At 27.8% G+C, this 21,285-nt stretch overlaps 1 protein-coding gene across 3 annotated transcripts in view; it reads right to left on the bottom strand.

Annotated features, from left to right (window-relative positions):
* The window catches only part of Rhp (GTP-Rho-binding protein rhophilin), a 48,623-nt gene that overhangs the window by 24,525 nt on the left and 2,813 nt on the right, over positions 1 to 21,285 (bottom strand). The window contains exons 1-2 of one of the 3 annotated variants that reach the window (XM_035870173.2): positions 978 to 1,256; positions 24 to 115 (exon numbers count right to left, since the gene is read on the bottom strand). The exons of the other annotated variants lie outside the window; for them this stretch is intronic. The gene's annotated coding sequence lies outside the window, so the exon portion shown is untranslated. Of the gene's footprint in view, positions 1 to 23; positions 116 to 977; positions 1,257 to 21,285 lie in introns of those variants that run through there. 3 annotated transcript variants of the gene reach the window in all.

Below are 21,285 nucleotides of genomic sequence, written 5' to 3'. Positions count from 1 at the left end.
GTGTTACATATGCACGTACTTACACAAAGTTAAAGTCTTTTCGTTGAAGAAAAAGGGTCGTAAGCGATGCGTGAAGAAGTTGTTCCTTGTATACACAGTATCGGTTTTCCACCTTCTAGAATTTACCATTATGTTATTCTCTTTTTTTGTTTTTTTTTCTATATATCCTATCGCGAATCGATTATGAAAAACATATTAATCGATAATTATTTCGTTTAAGAATTATTATATTACTAAATTATGTAAAGGATCAATTTCAAAAAGAATTAATTCTATTGTAGAAAGTATCCTTCTCTTTCTTTCTCCCACTCACTCTCTCACTCTTTCTCTCTCTCTCTCTTTTTTTCCTTTCTTTTTCTTTAGATATAATACTATCTTTGCATGAGAATAAAAACAGCGTGTATATCGAGACATTTGTTTATTTTATGAAAATAAATCGTAAGAGTATGAGAAATAAGAGAGAAATCGATTATCCATACGACGAAAGATATCAATTGTATTTTTATAAAAAAAAAAAAAAAAAAAAAAAACGAAAAAAAAAACGAAAGAAGAAAGAAACGTTATACTTAAATCAATTTTAATTTCGAAAAAGTTAAAAATAATACAAAACCTTACAACACTCTTGGCACTGTTATTATATTCCTCGAAATGAAACTAATTTCTTTGAAACGTCGTATCTATAAAACGTAGAACAAATATCTGAATCTCTAACGGGTTGAGAATAAAATTTAAATACCGAACGAAATCAATTATTTGAATAATAAAACGAACGAACGAATGAGAAATCGATCGATCGGTCGGTCGGTCGGTCGGTCGGTCGGTCGATCGGTCGATCGGTCGGTCGTTATTCACAAATGAAATATCGAATGAAAAAAAAAACAAAAAAAAAAAAAAAAGTATCACGATTCTTTAAGTCGAGAATGAAAAGAAAGTGTAGCCGTGGTAGAATCCGACGCCTTTGAGTTCGATGCACTCACTTTGGATGATATCCTTGGGCCTTGAACTCACCATCGATCGACGAAGATCCTCGCACGTTTTTCTCGAAAACGAAAGTAATATCTAAATGTCGTAACTAAATAACGTTCTTTCTCGTTTCACTCCGATATATAAATAATAAAGAGAGAGAAAAAGATAGAGAGGGAAAAGGAAAGAAATGGATTAAGAGACACATTACAAAAGGAAATAGTGAGAAAGAGAAAAATGAAAGAATATATACGCGAGCGGAGCGGACGTGGATTTCACGGTTCGCCGTTGACTTCTGAGACTCGCGAGGACGCGAGTTCTTCGGCTTCTTCGTTGTGCTTCGCCGTCTGGGAGAAAGAGGAAGAGAAGGAGGAGGACGAGGTGGAGGAGGAGAAGGAAGAGGAGGAGAAGGAAGAGGAGGTGGAAGACGCGGACGAGAAGGACGAGGAGAAGGAGGTGAAAAAAGAAGAAATAGTCGGGGTCCGGTGAGGTAGTGGGAGTTGGGCCTCACCTGTAACGACCAGCGTTAGAGTGGGGGGGGTTGTCTAGCTCGTCGGCGAAATAATGTGCGTATGTACGTACGTAGTATATAGGGTGTAAACAAATTTCAAATATATCAAATGAATAAAACTTATCGTAAATTGAATTGCGAAAAATAATAGAATATTGAAATCTAATCAATACATTTCAATTGATATTTAAATGATCGATCGCTTAAAATCAGAAATTTCTTTATTTCTTTATATCCTATTATCTAAATTTTCTTTAATGATCTTTGATTTTAATGATTTCAATAGGCAAAATGAAAATTTTCGTAATGTACGTGCGATAGAGGAATCAATTGAAATTCGACATATTGTATTTTATTTATATAAAAATAAAGTTTTTTATTCAAAAATAATTCTCAGAAAGAAATAATTCGATTTAAAAATAATTTTAGATCTCCTTTTCTTTTCTTTTTTTCTTTTTCTTTTTCTTGGTTAGAAGTATTCGATTTAATCCGATCGATTGAAAATATTTGATGCCTGACAATTTTCGTTTGTCGTGAGATTCTTTCAGACAATAATTTCCTCCCTCTCTCTCTTCCAAGAAGAAAAAAGAAAAAAAAAAAAAACAGATTGTGATCGAAGTATTATATTTTCCTCTTTTCTACGTTCTATTTCTCGTAACGAGTTTTTTCCTTTAATTTTGATATATACAAAAGGTAATCACGTTATACGAGGTTCACCCTATATATATCACAAGTTATGATGACGACGGGAGGCATTCACGGCATCTTAGATTCTACTAACATAAGGTAAGAGTTCCTTTTCGGAGTTTTCAACGATTCAAGTAACTTGACTCATCCTGGTATATTACCAGCCATTCAATTTTTGGCTCCCGTCCTTAATCGTGAGACCATTCTTGTTAAATTAACGAGAGGAAGGTGCTATCGCAGCCGTTCTATCTTCGATCTTAGAATAAGATGACTTTTAATCTTTTTCTTAAAACAATTCTGTATCCTTTTTTTCTTATCCTTTAACTTCTTCTTCGTGCTCTTTCCACATATATAAATATGCAAATAAATAAATAAATTCTAAATGAAAAAAATAAAATCTCCAATTAAGACCGAACATATCCATTTGTTGTTACAATCGTATAGAAATCTAATTCTCATTGAAAATTTATCTAATTCGATCGTAATCGGATCATAGGACGGACGGCGTTGACATTCAAGGCATGAATTTAAATAACTATGAGTGAAAATGATCGATGGAAAGTAACGAGAATGGATGAAAGTTCATGGTATACTAGAAAGTCGATATGTCTACACTCACATACCTTTATCTAACTATCTTTAATTTGAACTGAACTTTTCTAACTAATCTAGGAGAACGTGCTCGCGATAGCCTTTAGACTTTAATGTTTATGTATGTTAAATGCACGCCTACACACACACGCGCGCGCGAACGAACAGGTTTTATAAAAAAGGAAAAAAAAAAAAAACAAAAAATAATAATAATTATTATTATTATTATTATTATTGTAATCCAAATAAGTCTTCCTACAATTACTATTAAAAAATTTCTTTCGAAACTATAGCATTATCGATGTCTCATCATCGATTAATAAATTATAAACTCCCTCTTATAAACTCTCCCATCCCCACCCCTTTATATAATATTTCCTGGAAAAGGTAATGCACGTGAGTAGGATTATAAAAATCTAACGAAATTAAATAGGAATGCCTTTAATTGGACTAACTCGTCACGTCGACTTCCGTGCGTTGTTTGACAACGTGATGGGAGCCAGAAAACTCCGGATTACCCGGACGAGGTAGGTAAGAATTGAAAAGAAGAAAAAGCAGAGAAAGAAATAGAAAGAAAGAAAAAAAAAGAAAGAAAGAAAAGGAACACCTGGTTACCGGTGAAATAATGCCACGTGCGAAAGGTGACTGTGAGAGTAGGGTGGAGGAGGAAGAGAGGGCGAATGAACGGAAGCCGAGAGACTCCAGCTGTATACGACGACGGTGAGAAAAGAAAGGTAAAAGAGAAAAACAGACAGACAGACAGAGAGAGAGAGAGAGAGAGAGAGAGAGAGAGAAAAGAAAACAAAAAAATTTATATCCGATCAACGTCGAGAAGGAAAAACAAGACGAGATGATAAATGAATAAATGAAAAAAAAAAGAAAAAAGAAAAAAAAAAGGATTTTTTTAATTAAAAATATTCAAGAAATAATTGGAAAGAATAAATATAGTAATAGAATTGAAATTATCGTTTTGAGATAATTAATAAAAATAAACGAAAAATGATAATGCCATAAGTGTATGAATTAATATATTCGCATAACGTCACTATACAATTATATATACATATATATATGTATATATGTATATATATATATATAATTATATAGAACGAAAGGAAAAAAAGAGAAAGAGAGAGAAAAAGAGAGAAAGAGAGAAAAAAAAAAGGACGATAGTATCAACGAACTCTGTGAAGCCATTTCTAGTCGAACGATCGAACGTTACCGTGATTTTAATGGATAAGTATCACGTGATCGAAGTCGAAGGCAATACTCTTGACTTCCGGTTTTTTTCTTTTTTTTCTTTTTTTTTTTTTTTTGTAGCCGTCGAAGAAAGTGAAGTTTATCGATGATTAAAAAAATTAAATTGTCCTTCTCTACTTTGCACGCGATCTTCTCTTCCTTTCTTTCTATCACTTTATCCCATTCTTCGTTCGTATTTTCAATACGGGAAAATGAATACCCATCAGTTATTATTCTTGAAATTATTTCTTTAATTAAAAGTTATCACTATCTGTATGCGTATATGCTCCTAATGATACACAAACGTCGATTAAAATACTAATCGATCGTAACGAACCTGTCCCACGTTCAAATACCGTCTAATGAAATAAAATAAAATAAAAAAAGAAAAAAAAAACAACAATATAAACAATTTTTCTCGCATCCTATTTGTGTCATAATGTAATATTACATTTATACACGGTATGTGAATTTTTTTCTTCCCTTCTAAACATTTGTTTTCTCTTTCTTTCCTCGAAGGAAACGATTTAAAAGTCTGTACGATCGGACAAGTAAAATAAATTTTTATATTATTTATTTAACAGAAAAATTAAATGAATACATTCGGGAACTTTATTTATATATTATAAAATTTAGAATAATTTTTAAAAGAAGAAACGAATACGAGAGATAAATATCGGAAAAAGTGAAAAATGCGAAAGATAAGAATAAAAAGTAATCTCTATAACATTTCAAAATATCAATAGACATCGAAAATACCTATGGTCAATTTTCTGTGTTTCGTGTATTTCTTCGAGCGATCTTTCGTAAGAGACACTTTTTTTCTTTTTTTGTTGCTTTTTTGTTTTTTTTTCTTTTTCTTTTTTTTGTTTTTTTTTTTTTCTTTTTCTTTTTCTTTTTTATCAAAACAGGACGACGAGTTAATTAGTAATGTTTGTAAATGCCTTGGGGCCGATAGAAAGGAGTCGATCGTTCATTAGGACGTACGTAAGTACATACTTATATAGTTACAAATGTGAAAGGGTAAGCTCACGTGCCAGCCTATCTCCCCTCGAGATATAATGATGAGTTCGTTTTCTCCAATAAAAATCATACATGTATAGCATTATAATGATCGATGGGATATAACGAAAAAAAAAAAAAAAGAAAAGAAAAAAAAAAGAACGAAAAAAAATATGACGAATTACCTCGACTCGAACTCAATCAATTAACCCCCGTAAAATGCCATATTACGATATATTATAAAATTAATTGTCAGTTTCATAAAAAAGGATTGCAATAATCCAAATTAAAAAAAAAAAAAAAAAGACAGAAAGAAAGAAAGAAAAAATAATAATTATCTCCGCTTTACAATTATAATATTTATCTATTAATCATAGACATATTATTTATATAATTGATTATATAATAATTATATTTATATTATAACTATTGTAATATACATACAAATATATATATATATATATATAATAATAATAATAATTATATATAATATAAAATAAATTAATTGCGTCCAAATAAAAAAATATTTATATATTTTTTATTTATGTAATAATTTATTATTATTATATATAATATAAATATTACCATATTATTTACATATTATATATATACATATGTATATTAATATAAATAATTATATAATATGATAAATAACTAATATAACATTTCTTTCTGAAAATACTTGTTAATTGAAAGATCGAAAGATAAAATAAAAGAGAAAATGAAATGTTAAGAACAGTTTTTCTTTCGAAGGGAAAATTGATCGAACGTCGAAAGACTTAAACGGAAGTGGTATGTTCGGAATTCTTCAGAAATTTTATGAGAATGTATTATACACATACACGCACACGGAAAACACACATACATACATTGACTTTTATAACTATATATGTATTACGCGTATAGTTTAACTAGCCACGAGTTATTCGCTCACGTTGGTATATATGGGCGAGTGTATTATTGCTCCGCATACCGGAGACTGGTTTGAAATATTTGCCGTTAGAAAGCTGGACCACAGGAACGATTGGAGATTCGTAGAAGTAAAAGACCTTCTCATTTCTTCGCTCGATTGATTTACCAATGAATCTGCGAGAATCGTTTCAACTTAATTTTCGGTAAACCTAATGATAGATCTTTCCTATTTATTTCTTTCATTCTCTTTTTCTTTCTTTCTTTCTTTCATTCTTTCTTTAACTCGTCTATTCGTGTATTTCGTTTATCGATTATAGTTCACCGTTACAAAATATTGTACTTTATATTGCTCCTTAACTGTGCTCGAAATGAAATAATTTAATTTCTTGAGAATGAAAAAAGAACTTGGAATATTAAGGGAAAAGAAATATGCATGTGTGTGTGTGTGTGTGTGTGTGTGTGTGTGTGTGTGTACATGTCAATGTAAAACATGAGGTTAAATCTTAAAAATGTATGTTGTAACGGAATTACAAAATATTAATATATAATGTAATTTAATGCATAGTATAATGTGTCTCTGCAATAATTTAATTATTTAGTGAAATTTTAAAACCAAAAAAAAAGAAAAGAAAGAGAAAAAAATACTGCAATAAAATTTTTTCATTTTCATATTTATTTCCATAAAATATTTCCGTTTTTATATTTAAATTAATAATTAATATCTACAATATATATATATATATATATATATATATATTATTTTATAAAAATAAATCTCGCATTAATCAAGATAATTTAATTTATTATCCTTATAAAAATGCAATTTGTTCGCGAACAAATTTTGTCACATAGGCATTTGGTCAGATCGTCGTTAAAGGAAAATAAAAAAAAAAAAAAAAAAAAAAATGAAAAAAAATGAAAAAGAAATAGAATGGATGATTTTAATAGCCATCGGTGACTAAGATTTTTGTATTTCTCGACGGTCACCTTAATTGATTGACTTATGTAATCGATTACATAATGTATATAGATCTTTTTTATGTTAACGTTCGATGTCACGTATGTGAGGCAATAAGTATCTTTCTCTCTCTATTTCTCTATCTCTCTCTCTCTCTCTCTCTCTCTCTCTCTCTCTCTCTCTCTCTATCTCTATCTCTCTCTTTCTCTCTTTAAAGATCACTTTCGCACTAATGGCCATGGTTATCGATCGGAGCATATATATATATATATATATATATATATATATATATATATATATATATATATCGTGCTCGTTTCGAAATTCGAACGAAATATAATTATCCACGCTTGCACTTATGAACTTTCGCTCGTAAATTCGACAAAGATTACGTAAGCTTGTAAGGGTAATTTGTTTTTTACAATTTTAATATTATTATTATCATTATTATTATTATTATTATTATTATTATTATTATTATTATTATTACTATTATTATTATTATTATTATTATTATTATTATTATTATTATTATTATTATTAAGAAGAAGAGTAGAGAAAGAGAAAAAAAAAAAGAAAAAAAAAATTCGATGTCCGATGATAATAATTACCATGAATTCAGATGGATCAAAGTATGACACAATTTATTGGAATAAAATGTTATCTTCCTTTATTTTCTTTTCTCTTTTTTTTCTTTTTTTTTTCTTATTCCACGCTGTACGATTTATTGGTGTAAGTGTTCTATTCGTTACGTAAAACACTTTTACATTTCATTATGTAAAACCGATACAAAAACGCACCGGCTGATATAATCCAAATTATTGACATTCCAACTGAAATAATTAAAAAGTTCAATATTTTTTTTTATGATTACATCAAGTACTGTTTCACATTCTCACCTTGCTCTCATTATTATTATTATTATTATTATTATTATTATTATTATTATTATTATTATTATTATTATTATTATTATTATTATTATTATTATTATTATTATTATTATTATTATTATTATAATATCCCAAAATTCTCTATTGAGAAAAATGAATAAATATATCTATATATATATATATTATATAACAAAATACATATTATATTTTTCAAATGGAATACAAAAAAAAATCTAATGAAGATGGAACATTTGAAAAATGCACTTTTATCGAAGAGAAATATAAGAGCTGTATTATTGAAAAAAAGAAAAAATATATATATTAGACCTGATCCGATGTTTCTAATATTAAAAAAAAAAAAAAAAAAAAAAGAAAAGAGAAGAACGTATCAAATATTAAAAGAATAAAATATTGTTATATTATTCATATTATATAATAAAAAAAAAGAAAAAAGTTAATTAATTTGGGTTCTCATTCTCTGAAAACTTTTTTTTCTGTCTAAACGATTCGAAACAATATCACAGTTAGGATAATGATGTCCGTGAAACGACGGGCTAACAATGAACCCCACAAACAATGAATCATCGCACCTTGACGCGCAAAAGACCCCGAATGGGTCGAGCACGTGCTGTCCCTTCTTGAATCAGCCTAACAGTGTCTTTTCTTATGGATCCTGACCTCTTCCTCTCCTTCTTTCTCTTTTCCCTTCACCTTCCTTGTATCCTCACGCTCAATGACTCATGACTCGAAAGGAGGGGGCGGTTGGTTGGTCGGTCGTTCAGTCGATTCGAAGGATTGGAATCAGGGGTGAAGGGAGACAACGACGGGGGGTTATCGTTGTCGGCATACGATATTAGCCACCGTTTTAATCTATCGTATTTCGATGTATATTCTTGCCGACAGGTGCAAATTCTAAATGCGGCAACCATCAAGCTATAACAATTTTATTCTCATTCCGCTTCGAACATTTCTATTATCGTTTACAATCCGTTTCAAGATAAATAAATCTATTATGAAAGGAATAATAATAAAGTTATACTTTTTTTTTCTCTTTCTCTCTTTCTCTCTCTCTCTCTCTCTCTCTCTCTTTTTCTTTTTTTTCTCTGGTTTATAAAATATCGTATTAATGTTATTATATTAAAAGAAAAGATCAAAAAAAATATATAGAATGCATTAGAATGTAAATGCAAATTTATACAACATTATTAGAATTTGATTTAATTTATAAAGTTTATATTTAATGTATATGTTTATATATATATATATATATATATAAAATTTAATTTGTTACCGAGTAATATATTCTTGACATTTTCTTTTCTATTTGTTAACATAAATCTAATGATAATAAACATTTAAGTGATGTAATTATGAAATAAATAAGTAATCGGTTATAAATTAATTTATACGAAATATTTTATTTATACGTTCAATTAATCAATCAAATCAAAGATATTCTAATGTCATTCATTATTATATATACATACACACACACATACACACATATATGTATATATAAACTTATGAAGAATATTTTACATTTTTTTAAATTTCATAATAAAAAAGAAGATTTCTTGATTTATACAAAATATTTTATTTATACGATCAATTAATCAATCAAATCAAAGATATTCTAATGTCACTCATTATTATACACATATATATATACATATATAAATATTTATAAAAGCTCATGAAGAATATTTTACATTTATGTTTTTTTTTAATATCATAAAAACGAAGAGATATACTCGTAGTGCAAGAACGAGTGAGATTATGGAAATGAAATATTTTGAAAGTTGCTGTAGTCGAATCCAACTCTTCGATTCGATCGTTCAACCATAAGTAATAGCCATCGGAAAGTATATTGGTTTTGTGCCAGACGTTCTTTGCTTCGAGTTGGCTTCGCCTTTCATGCGACATAGCTCGTGGTATCAAGGTAACGATGTTTAAAACGAACGATCAACATTGTTTAAGCAAATGCGTGAAACTCGTACCATTGTGTACTTTCTAAATTCTAATTCTCAGGACTAAAATTTATCAGACCTTTTTATCGGATCGCTTACCGACTAGAGATTTTTTATATTGATAGAACTTTTACAATTTCCCGCAATACGTACGTATTTATTTACATACATACATACATACATACATACATACATACATACATACATACATACATACATACGTGTACGTGAAGCGTTTTACGTATGGAGGTATTAAAATCTCGTTAAATACAATTCTAATCTTTAAGGCCAGTTAAATGATAGGCCGCGCCATCCAAACTCGTTAACTTTCTGAACTTTCTATTTGCGACTATTATTATTTATCTATCAATAATGATAATTGCATTTTATTAATATTTACAATGATTATACGTGAATGTACGTGTAACGTAAGTAAATAAATGCATTTTTTTTCAATAGAAAACGCGCGATAATTTTATGCGATTTTAAAATCACATTTTAAAGTAGCACGATGTAATTTAATAAATATATATTTTTACAGTTATTAATTATCACGTTATGTTATGCTCAAATATGTAAAACTGAAGAGGTATGTATATAATAAGTGGGAAAGAATGCGTTTAAAGCGATGATATTTCTGAAGCATTATTAAATCATTCTTCTTCCATAAATGAAACAAAACGATGGCATAACAATGCTTTCTGTGGTCACTATTCTTGCGAAAAGAAAACAAAAAAGACGTCGTATTTAATCGAGTCTTTTATTTCCTTCAATTTGTTTTGTTTTTTTCTTTCTTTTTTTTTTCTTTTTCAAGACTTTTCCAAATGGATCGAACGAAATTGCGGTTAGTAAAGTAAATCTGAATTTAATCGAAAATAATTCGATTGGCCGATTATTTTAATAGTTTGAAAAAAAAAAATAATTACTAGACTCAATATATTTCTCTCTCTCTCTCTCTCTCTCTCTCTATGATAATTCTAAAAAAAAAATAACAAGATGTACGAATAAATTTCTAATAAATCAATATTTAAAAATTTAAAACGACATATATCGAAGAACTATCCTTTTTAATTACACGATATAATCTATATAATAAAATCGAAGATACATATAATCGTACAATATAATCCATCTTAAAGACAAGCGTACATGAACTTCTTCATTTATTATTCTTCATTTATTCTTATTTAATTTCTCATTTACTTATATACTTCCATATAATAATTAACATTCAACGCTATATTCACTGAACAAGAAACACTTGAACTCGATAGTTATCTTTCTAATCTTTAATCTTAAGTTTTCTAGTTTTTCTTTTTCTTTTTCTTTTTCTTTTTCTTTTTCTTTTTTTCTTTATTCTTCTTCTTTTTTTTTTTTATTTTTTTTTATTTTCAAGGGGAATGAAAATTGAGTTCAACAAAGATCCATGATAGAGAGATAATAGATCGTTTTTATTTTGTTTTTGTTTTCTCTCTCTCTCTCTCTCCCTCTCTCTCTCTCTCTCTCTCTCTCTCTCTCTCTCTCTCTCTCTCTCTCTCTTTCACGAGAGAATAATTACTATCGATTTTTTATCATGACGGAAAAAAGCAAAGTAGCATGTCACGGAAGGTAGGGACTTGATAAAGCCAAGGGGAGGAAGTCTTAGGATAGCACTTCTCATTACATGCGCTGCTAACCAATCATGACGCCTCTTGGCGTGCCATTTTTCGCGACCCTTTTTCCATTCGAAAAGCACACCTTTTTTTTGTTCTTTCCTCCATAACGAAATAATCTGACGTGGATTATATAGTTTTTATATAAGCGAAACGAACTCTTTAACGCATGACTTTTTCTATCGACATTGTTACAGAAAAAAATATATGATCTATTAAAAAAAAATATATATATATATACATATATATTATTATAAAAATTTAATGAATAACTATTAATTCATTTAATTAATTTGAATATTCATCAATTACATTTAATCAATATCTTGGTACGATAATTTGAATTGTTTTCGTTGAAAATATTATCTGCAAATATTTCTTACTTATTAGATATTTAATTTTTTTAATATATTTAAAGATATTTTTAAGCGTTAATAAACATATATTTATACTTTAAATATTTTTTAATATGTTTTATTTTAATATGTTACCAATTGTATGTATATATATATATATATATATATATATATATATATATTCACGAAGTAATACAATGTTTTTGTGAAACGCAAACGGACTTATATCAATTGTAAAGGAAACATTAATGCACTCTCTATTCATTTAAAAGAAAAACTTCTCTTGACTAATTCATGAGGATATTGTATCGTATTGACTACATTATTGTAAATATAAACTGGAGACATTCACTCTCATCTTTAGCTTAAATTAGCTTTGACTCATTTCCTTCTTCTTTTTTTTTTCCAAAATCGAACTTATACCACATTCAAAGAAAAACAACGTATATAATATTATTTTGAACATTAATACGTTGCAATTTTTTAATTAAATCTGTTATGTAATTATGTTTAGACATAACTATTAAAAGCAATCATTAAGATTATTCGCGATGATTAAATTATTTCTTTCTTAAAAATCTTTTTTCATTTCGATATTTATAAGACAAATATTATATCAATTTCTTACTTATTTCGTACTTTTCTTTTTTTTTTTCTTTTTTTTTTCAAGATAAAACTATCCAGTTTTTATTTCATATAAATATTTAATTTAACTCTTTTTTTTTATTCCTAAATATAAATAAAAACTATTCCACATAATTTCTAATAACAAATTATCTATCCGACTGTATTTAAACTTTTACTCTTCTCTTTTATGATCTCTTAGATTTTTAAGGGATAAATTTCACCGTGTAATACATTTTCATCTTGAAAATTTAAAAACTCATCGATAAAGTCACCCTCGAATAATAATTCGCATTATAACGTATGAAATTAATCTTAAATATAATCGAGTAGTCGATAACGAAAGAAAAAAAAAAAAAAGAAAAAAAAATCAAGAGAAAATAAATATAACGAATAAGTAAGATTCAGTGCAAAACTAAAACTCCATAAGATTGATCGCGATTATCAAAAAGGAAAAGAAAAGAAAAAAAAAAAAAAAAGAAAAAAACTTAAGATTATTGAACGTTGAATGACTGTTCCTAGCGAGTAGTATATATCGAGTTAAAGGTGATTGAACGAGTATATTGAACGAGTTTATAATACTGAATGTATCTTAAACGAGTATGTGATGTTGAATGGAATGATCGAGCTTCGATCTTCGATCGACTCGAAGGTCGAAGTTTTCTCTGACTATATATATTTTTAAGAAGTCGAATAATACTTCTTACACTTCTTACAAGGATGGTGTCGAAAAAAAAAAAGAACTACTCATTGTTTCGACATAACTTTAGTCCTGTTGATTGTTAATTATTAATAAAAAAAAAAAAAACAAAAAAAAAAAGGGAAGGACATATATATATAAGTACTGGTATGCAATTTTGAAGACGATCGAATTGATCTATTTTTTCTTTCTAACGATTTACGATACCAGACTCATTTTAACAGAACTAATGCTAAAGTACGATATAAAAATAGAAAAAAAAAAAAGAGAAAGTATTTAAAGAGTATCATTGAGACCGCTTCGTTTTGTTCGATGGGACAAATTTTTCGAACAATTAATATTCATCCTTCGATACAACGAAATTTCCATCGATTAAATGCAATATTTCTTTTCTTTCCTTTTTTCTTTTTTTTTCTTTTTTTCTACAGCATTTTTTTACAACCACCCATTAAACGAACGATCAATGGAGATTGTTTTAAATTCGTCCTGTGTCTTACGCAAGTATCGGATCGTGCCAGCAGGGAAAGTCCCGGATAACTACGCTTTCCTATACTAAGTATATATATATATATATATATATATATATATATATACTATGTATGTAATACGATACATAGATATACATATACGTAAAAGAATTTTCTACCTACCATAAGAAATCATTATTTGCGATCTCGAAGAACGGAAAAGGAAAAGAAGTCTGGATTAGTAGAACAACGTATGGCAAGTTAGATCGATCGTTAAAAGTACATGTTCGAGTAGAGATCGAACGTGATCATGATTAAAAATTCATATTGGAGATATATTATATATGTATATAGAATTGATGAGGAAAAAATAAAAATAATAATATTTATTATTATATTAAAATCTTGAATATAATTATTTTATATAATATTTGTAATAATATAATTATATCTTAGATCGGTAAAATTTTTCAAATAATATTTAAAATTTTCTATTATTATTATGTATAATATTATATCATTTTTAATATTTATCTTATATTGTCAAAAATTACGATATATTTAGATTTATATAAAATTATTGATACAATATGTTTTAATCTTTATTTATTATATTATAGTATTTTTCTTCGAAATTCTTATTCTTTTTGTCTAGAAAGGTACAAATTTTTAAATTCTACTAAAAATGCATGATACATGATCTATGATCTATGATCTATACGAATAGCACGAATAGCACGATAGCGTGCTTTCTATTAATCCATCAATCCGAGTTCGAAATTAGGTCGTGAAAAAAAAAATTCTATTTCGTAAATTTCAACGATTTTCAAACTTCTGATGCACGAACTATATCATAAATGCATTTCTGCAATTTTCCAAAAAAAAAATCGACGATAGAACTTAACCAACGAAATGATTTCTATTTTATACACATATAATCATAAATAATGTATTACTTCAAAAAAAAAAAAAAAAAAAAAAAAAAAAAAATATATATAAAAATGTTTCTTTTTTTTTAATCTTAACCAACAAATATATACCAGTACGTCTATGTATATTTTAATCATTGTTATATAATATTATAAATAATCATATATAATATAAAATAAGAATGTTTTTTTTTTTTTTTTTAATCAAATTTTAACAACCTGTTTTTTTTTTAATCAAATTTTAACATACCATCGACGTTATCAAAAGTTTCAAATAACAATTATAATAACTTTAAACAATCATAACTAATAATTAAACAATTCCGATTATATCTCACATACATATGTACATACATACATATACGTGATTTGATATCTTTTCCTATAATTTTTCTTGACGGACATTGTTTTATGAACTTTTTCTTCTCGCTTTGTTTTTCTCTCTTCTTATTTATCTCACACTCTACCAATGACTTCTTAGAAACATATGAAACGTTTGAAACATATGTAGGTTATGCATACATCGTACACTTATGTATGTACGATAATTAAAACGGCGCAAAAACTTTTGTTTGATATAAAAGAAATATGATTTACAAACGTACACGTGTAAAAGAACAGCAAGTTGAAAAAGTTTCAAACTTAACAGTCGGCACGTAAAGGAAACCTCTCTTTTTCTCTTTCTCTCTCTCTCTCTCTTTCTCTCTCTCTCTCTCTCTCTCTCTCTCTCTCTCTCTGTTTCTTTCTACGACGGAATATACGCACGGAAAACACGTGAAACGAGCGAAGAACAGCAGGCGACCTTGCGTACATAATCTACTTTCAAATGAGGCTAACCCACATAAACAAACATATACTCGTCCTACACAAGTATGTATAAGTAAACCACACAAGAGTATATAACGCGGGAGGATGAGGATGCGTCTACGAGCTTGTCCTGAAAGTGGTCGAACTCGTTACAACAACAATATTCGAATACTTCTCAAACCGGTCCGATAAATCTGACAAATTGTAAAAACAATCATGCTACTTGTCGTACGATACAAGTGTTAATTATTTCGGAGAATTATGTCCCAGGATCGAAATCATTTTAATCTGATGTTATAAATAATGAAGATTAAACGTACCGACGGACTTGATCGTTTTTTTCTTTCTTTTTTTTGGTTTTTTTTCTGTTCTTTTGTTCTCTTTTAAACACAAATTTTTCTCGTTCCTTCATAAAAATATAAAAACTTTGAGATGTACACGATGGCCCATTATAAACCAGTTCGATACTTTTTCACGTTATGCTTTCGCAAAAATCCCGTTGCTAATTCTTGATCGAAATTATTTATGATATTAATCGTACAAATTTTCAAACGTTGCTCTAGAAATTAATTCAAAATAAAATTTTTAACAATTTAATAACGTTCCAAGACAAATTTCTAATATACGATTATATTGATTATGCCATTGTCGATTTTTAATTTTTACGAATGACAAATATATAAAATATTGTATTCAAAAAAAAAAAAAAAGAAAAGAAAAAGAAATATATATATTTCTTTATTTTATAACTCATAAGATTTTATATGGGCTTATATTTTCAAATTAAATTGAAAAAGAATAATGAAAAGTATGCTATTTAATTCATTCGTTCACATAGAAGACGTTAATTTAATTGAAGTAATTAAACTTAATGCGCCTAACATTTCTCTCTTTCAGAGAGAGAGAAAGAGATAGAGAGGGAGAAAGTATAACTGAATAAAAAAAGAAAAAGAGAAACAAAGAAAGAGACACTGCAACGTGATCAAGTTCGTCGTATCATGTCGACTCATTTTCTACGTGCTATATATGTATGTGTGTATATATATATATATATATATATATATATATATACGCGTTGGTAGTAGCATCGATGTTAAAAAGTAACACGAGGACGAAACGTAAAACTACGTTGGCTTCGATGACGATTAACACTAACAAATATTTCACATATACGAAAGACGAGACATAGCATTAGATATATTATATTGTAATACATATATGCATAAATACTTATTACTATTGTACATATATGTATAAATAAATATATATTATATGTATACCCGTATTCATATAGGTTACACCATACCCATTTACATACATATGTATGTATATACATTATAATGGGGTCGAAAAAAATCACATACCCATCGAACGTTAATTATTGCTCCCGTCGTGTGTAACACAACAACGACATTATTCTCATAACCAGCCATTAGATTTATTATTACGTAAGAATATTCTTGTGGATTCGGAGGTCGCCTTGGAAAATTACGAAAGAAGAAAAGACTGCCGGTTGAGTTGTACGATGATACGAAATTAAATCGATTGAAATAACTATATCAGCACGATGGCATTTTTTTTTTATCAAATCTTCCTGATCTCAATGTCGTTATCTCGTGCACGACGATAATAATGGTAGAAGGGTGATTATATATCATTCAAAAAAAAAAAAAAAAGAAAAAGAAAAAAAAGAAGAATAAGAAAAAGAAATAAAAAGAAATGAGAAAAAAAAAGGTCAAGTGGAAAGATACACAAGATTATTCGTTATTCTTTCTCAAGGATATCGTGAATTATTAGTGTTCCAATTAAAATATTTCCATGCCCTATATACATATATATATATATATACTAATGAATTATATTAATTTAATATTATATATACTTTGCGTGGCAAGTTATTAAAGGAATTAGGATAAAAATTACATTAATTTAATACTTTCTAATTATTTTGAATTATTTATATCGAATTTTAATTTAACTCCATATAACACTAACCGGCAGTAATGCTATCAACCGCATTTTTTATCTTCTCGCTATCCATATTTACGTTGCTTTAATAAACATTATAACAAGTACTTGTCCCATAAAAAAAAAAAAGTACAATTTCTTTTCTTAACAATTAAAAATTCACAAAATTTCTATCGAATTAAGTCCACCCCAAAAAAAAAAGAAAAGAATTAAATTTATAACCATTCTCTAAATCATCATTAATTATCATCCATTGAAATGTATAAAATAAATAAACAAAAAAAAAAAGAAAATTAAAATTAAAGAAAATAATTTAATCGATTGACATATGCATACGTAATAATGATTAATCATCAAAACGAATCTTTTGGATTTTCATTAATTAACATTATAGAAAATAATATATAAATTTGATAAAATTACAAACGAAGCTGGAATAAAAAATTATTCTAGGAACGTTTAGATCGCAGTTAGGACGAATAGAATCCGAAGAAATTTTCGTAAGATCGCGAGAGAGCGAGGCGAAACGGTGAGACGTGAAATCAACCGAAGAACAATAGAAAAGCCAGGTGACTTTTTCCTCGTTTCATTGAAATAATTGCAGAGATCTTTAAGGTACAAGCAGCAACGTATACGCACGCGACGTGTTCTCTCGATGCGCGTGCATCAAAGTCACGGCTCGTGCGTGTTACAATTTCCACGTTAAGAGATAACAACGATTCTATATATATATATATATATATATGTGTGTGTGTGTGTGTGTGTGTGTGTGTGTGTTTATATATATATATACAGGGTTTTTTAAAAAACACACGCCACTTATTTTTAACCGATGCATTTTCAGCGCGTTGAAATAAGGAACAAAAGAAAAAGAAAAAAAAAATTAAAAAAACAACAACAAAATTAACGACCTCATTTATCGTAATACCCATAATATATTTTTGTATAGTATCGATTGTTTATCAGGCTTCGTAAGAAATTGTTCGAAGTGATGCATATTTGAACGTAAAAACTTTTGAACGTTTTATCGTCGTTCGTTCAATATAATGATTGACTTAAATTCGATAGATATTTATCCGCGTGAAACACTTAAACAGCTTTTTACAATGTTACTTACAACGAATTCGAAACAATATCAGAAAACTTCGAACATAATCGAAATCTTGACGATGAAATGTTTAAAAGATTGTATTCGAATCGAAAGTATTTAATTCGAACAATTTCTATTGATCGATTAGACAGAGATAAACAATAAAAAAAATATACATATAATGCAAAAATATTTATTACTCGATAAAAAGCTTAATTTATTTCATTTTGATTTATTGAATCAGGCAACAAAATTATGTCTATGTGTTTTGAAATACCCTATATATATATCCATGGATATACGTGCGTACATATATAAAGAGTTCCTCTATATATCTCTTTCTCTCTTTTCTCTCTCTCTCTCTCTCTCTCTCTTCCTATCTCTTTCTCTCTCTTTTTTTTCTCTCTTTCTCTATCTATCTACCTTACGAGATAACATTGTGCATACAGCAATACGATGGATGAAGTTAGATAGCACGGCAGATACCTTAGAAATATTTAATCGGTTTTTAATATCTCTTTTAAATAATAACGATCAATTCATTATAATTTTCATATTTTCTTTCCTTTTCCTTATATATTCATTAAATCGTTCATATTATAGATAGTGTTTCACGTTAAAACGATCAAACACTTCGCTTTCAATATATTCTTTGAATAGAAAAAAAAAACAAGAAAAAGAAATGGTTATATAAAAATCCATAAAAAGAAATCTTCTTTATTATTATCACGCTACATTACTTAAAAAAAAAAATAAAAAAAATAAATAAATAAAAAAGAAAAAAAAACAGGATTTACATTTTCATTTTAAAATGTCGTCCTTCCTCCCCCCCCCCCCCCCCCCATTTCAATCGAAACCTTGACATCGCAGTAATATTATCAATCTCCGAATTTCATGCTTATTTTGGTTCAGTTCAAAATTGAATAGAGATCATTAATTCTTTTCAATCAATTCTTAACATCATTATTATTATTATTATTATTATTATTATTATTATTATTATTATTATTATTTTTATTATTATTATATTGTGATATATCAACAACGAACTCGCTATTTCTCTTGGGTTTTAATATTTTTCTTATAACATTTTTATGAACCATAAGCGGATCTATATATTTATATAACATTTTTTTTCTTTCTTCTTTTTCCATTTCTCATATCATCGCTCATAGAACGTGCTTATTTGATTTGATTGGTTAAGTTCAATCCTAAAACATCCTGTATATATCATCGGAATTTTAGATTTGTTGTCGTTTACACGCTCTTAGACTTTCCTCTTAACAAAAGATAATACATCCTCGCGATCTTCTATTTCTGTCTTTCAACTTCGAAGAATTCTGACAGGAAAAAAAAAAGAAAAAAAAAAAGAAAATACAGAAAGGAATGAAAAGAAAAAAGGACAAAAATTTCCGATAATGAATAATAGAATACCTACGTGTGGAATGCGAGCGAGTAAGTACGTGACGAAAAAGTTTTCTGTTATTTAAAATAGAATGACCCTCTTGTCGCAAGGATATTTTGTTGTATAGAGTTTAGGAAAAAAAAAAAAAAAGAAGAGAACAAAAAAAAGTTGTTTTATACACGAACTCTTCGAGTTTTCTTCTCGAAAAGTTTTCGATAAAAAATACATTTAACAATAATATTTTTTTATGAAACTCTATCGACGCTCTATTTATATCAATTGTAAATATTAAAAATACACATAACTATATTGTATCCAAGTATATGACTACATACGTATTAATATATATATATATATATATATATATATATATATATATCAGTCCGAATAAAAAATATTCCATCATTCAATTTATCATTTCTTTTGTGTTTTATATCATTAAATGTATAATGAACAAATATTATTCTTTCATGAAATCAAAGATCACTTTTATAATTACTGAAAAATAATATACATATATAAATATATACATATATATATATATATATATATATATATATGTGTATAGATCGTATCGAAAACTCGAATAGTTATATATGTGCATATGTTCCATTCGTATTGATATTACTCTCTCTTTCATTTTATTTTTTTCAAAATTCTTATGAAAATACGTGACAAACGGTAAAGGAATATCTCGGTAAACGTTTAGGAAGCTTATACTGATACCTTCGAGTGAAAGGAAATTCTTCTTCGTCTTCCTTGCGCCATCCGATAATGACCGCTTGGATTTTCATTCCTATCTCAACGAAGTAACAACTAGTAAGTAAAGGTCGAACTCGGTGAAATTTATCGAATCGTACGCGTCTTCGCATACTTGTGAAAAAATAATTAGATAGATAGATAGATAGGTAAATAGGTAGGTAGAAGGTAGATAGATAGATAAATAAATAGATAGATAGATAAATAGATAAATAGACAGATAGAATCGATCGATCGCATTTTTCGATTTTTATTTTCTTATTTTTCTTCTTTATATATATATATATATATCACCATTTAAATATCATCACCGATAGAATGACTGTCTTGATAGTATTCACCTAAGTTTACCTTTAAATGTCATTCAATGTCGTTTAACGATATCTTTAAAAATCTATTATTATTTACGTGTAAAACGTATTGGCATGTATAAAATAATGTTTTATAAATTCTATTTTCATCGGGAATTAACTTGAAAAATTTTATCACCGAAGTTCAATCAAATAACATTTCGAATCGTTATTCGAATTGTATTTCTCATGATTATGCCTAAGATTAGAGATTAGAAACAAAATGATATTTTTCAAAGGAAATAATCGTGGAACGTCATAGTAGTTCATAAATCGATAAATTGAGAACTCGAGGTGGGGGATATTTCGTAACTCGATGCAAGATAGACAGCTGATAGATTCGAACAACGTGAGGAGACGTTAACGGAGCTTGTATTGAATACAATATTACTTCGATAATAATAAGTAGAAATAACAAGCAGGTCGTTAAATTATTGTGTCATTGATTTTAATAA

The sequence above is a fragment of the Vespa mandarinia genome, chromosome 9 (genome assembly GCF_050613455.1).
Source record: "Vespa mandarinia isolate Hongniang chromosome 9, ASM5061345v1, whole genome shotgun sequence".
Lineage (NCBI taxonomy): Eukaryota > Metazoa > Arthropoda > Insecta > Hymenoptera > Vespidae > Vespa > Vespa mandarinia.
Note: the sequence above shows the minus strand (reverse complement) of the source record. Positions and strands in the feature narration are given on the sequence as shown.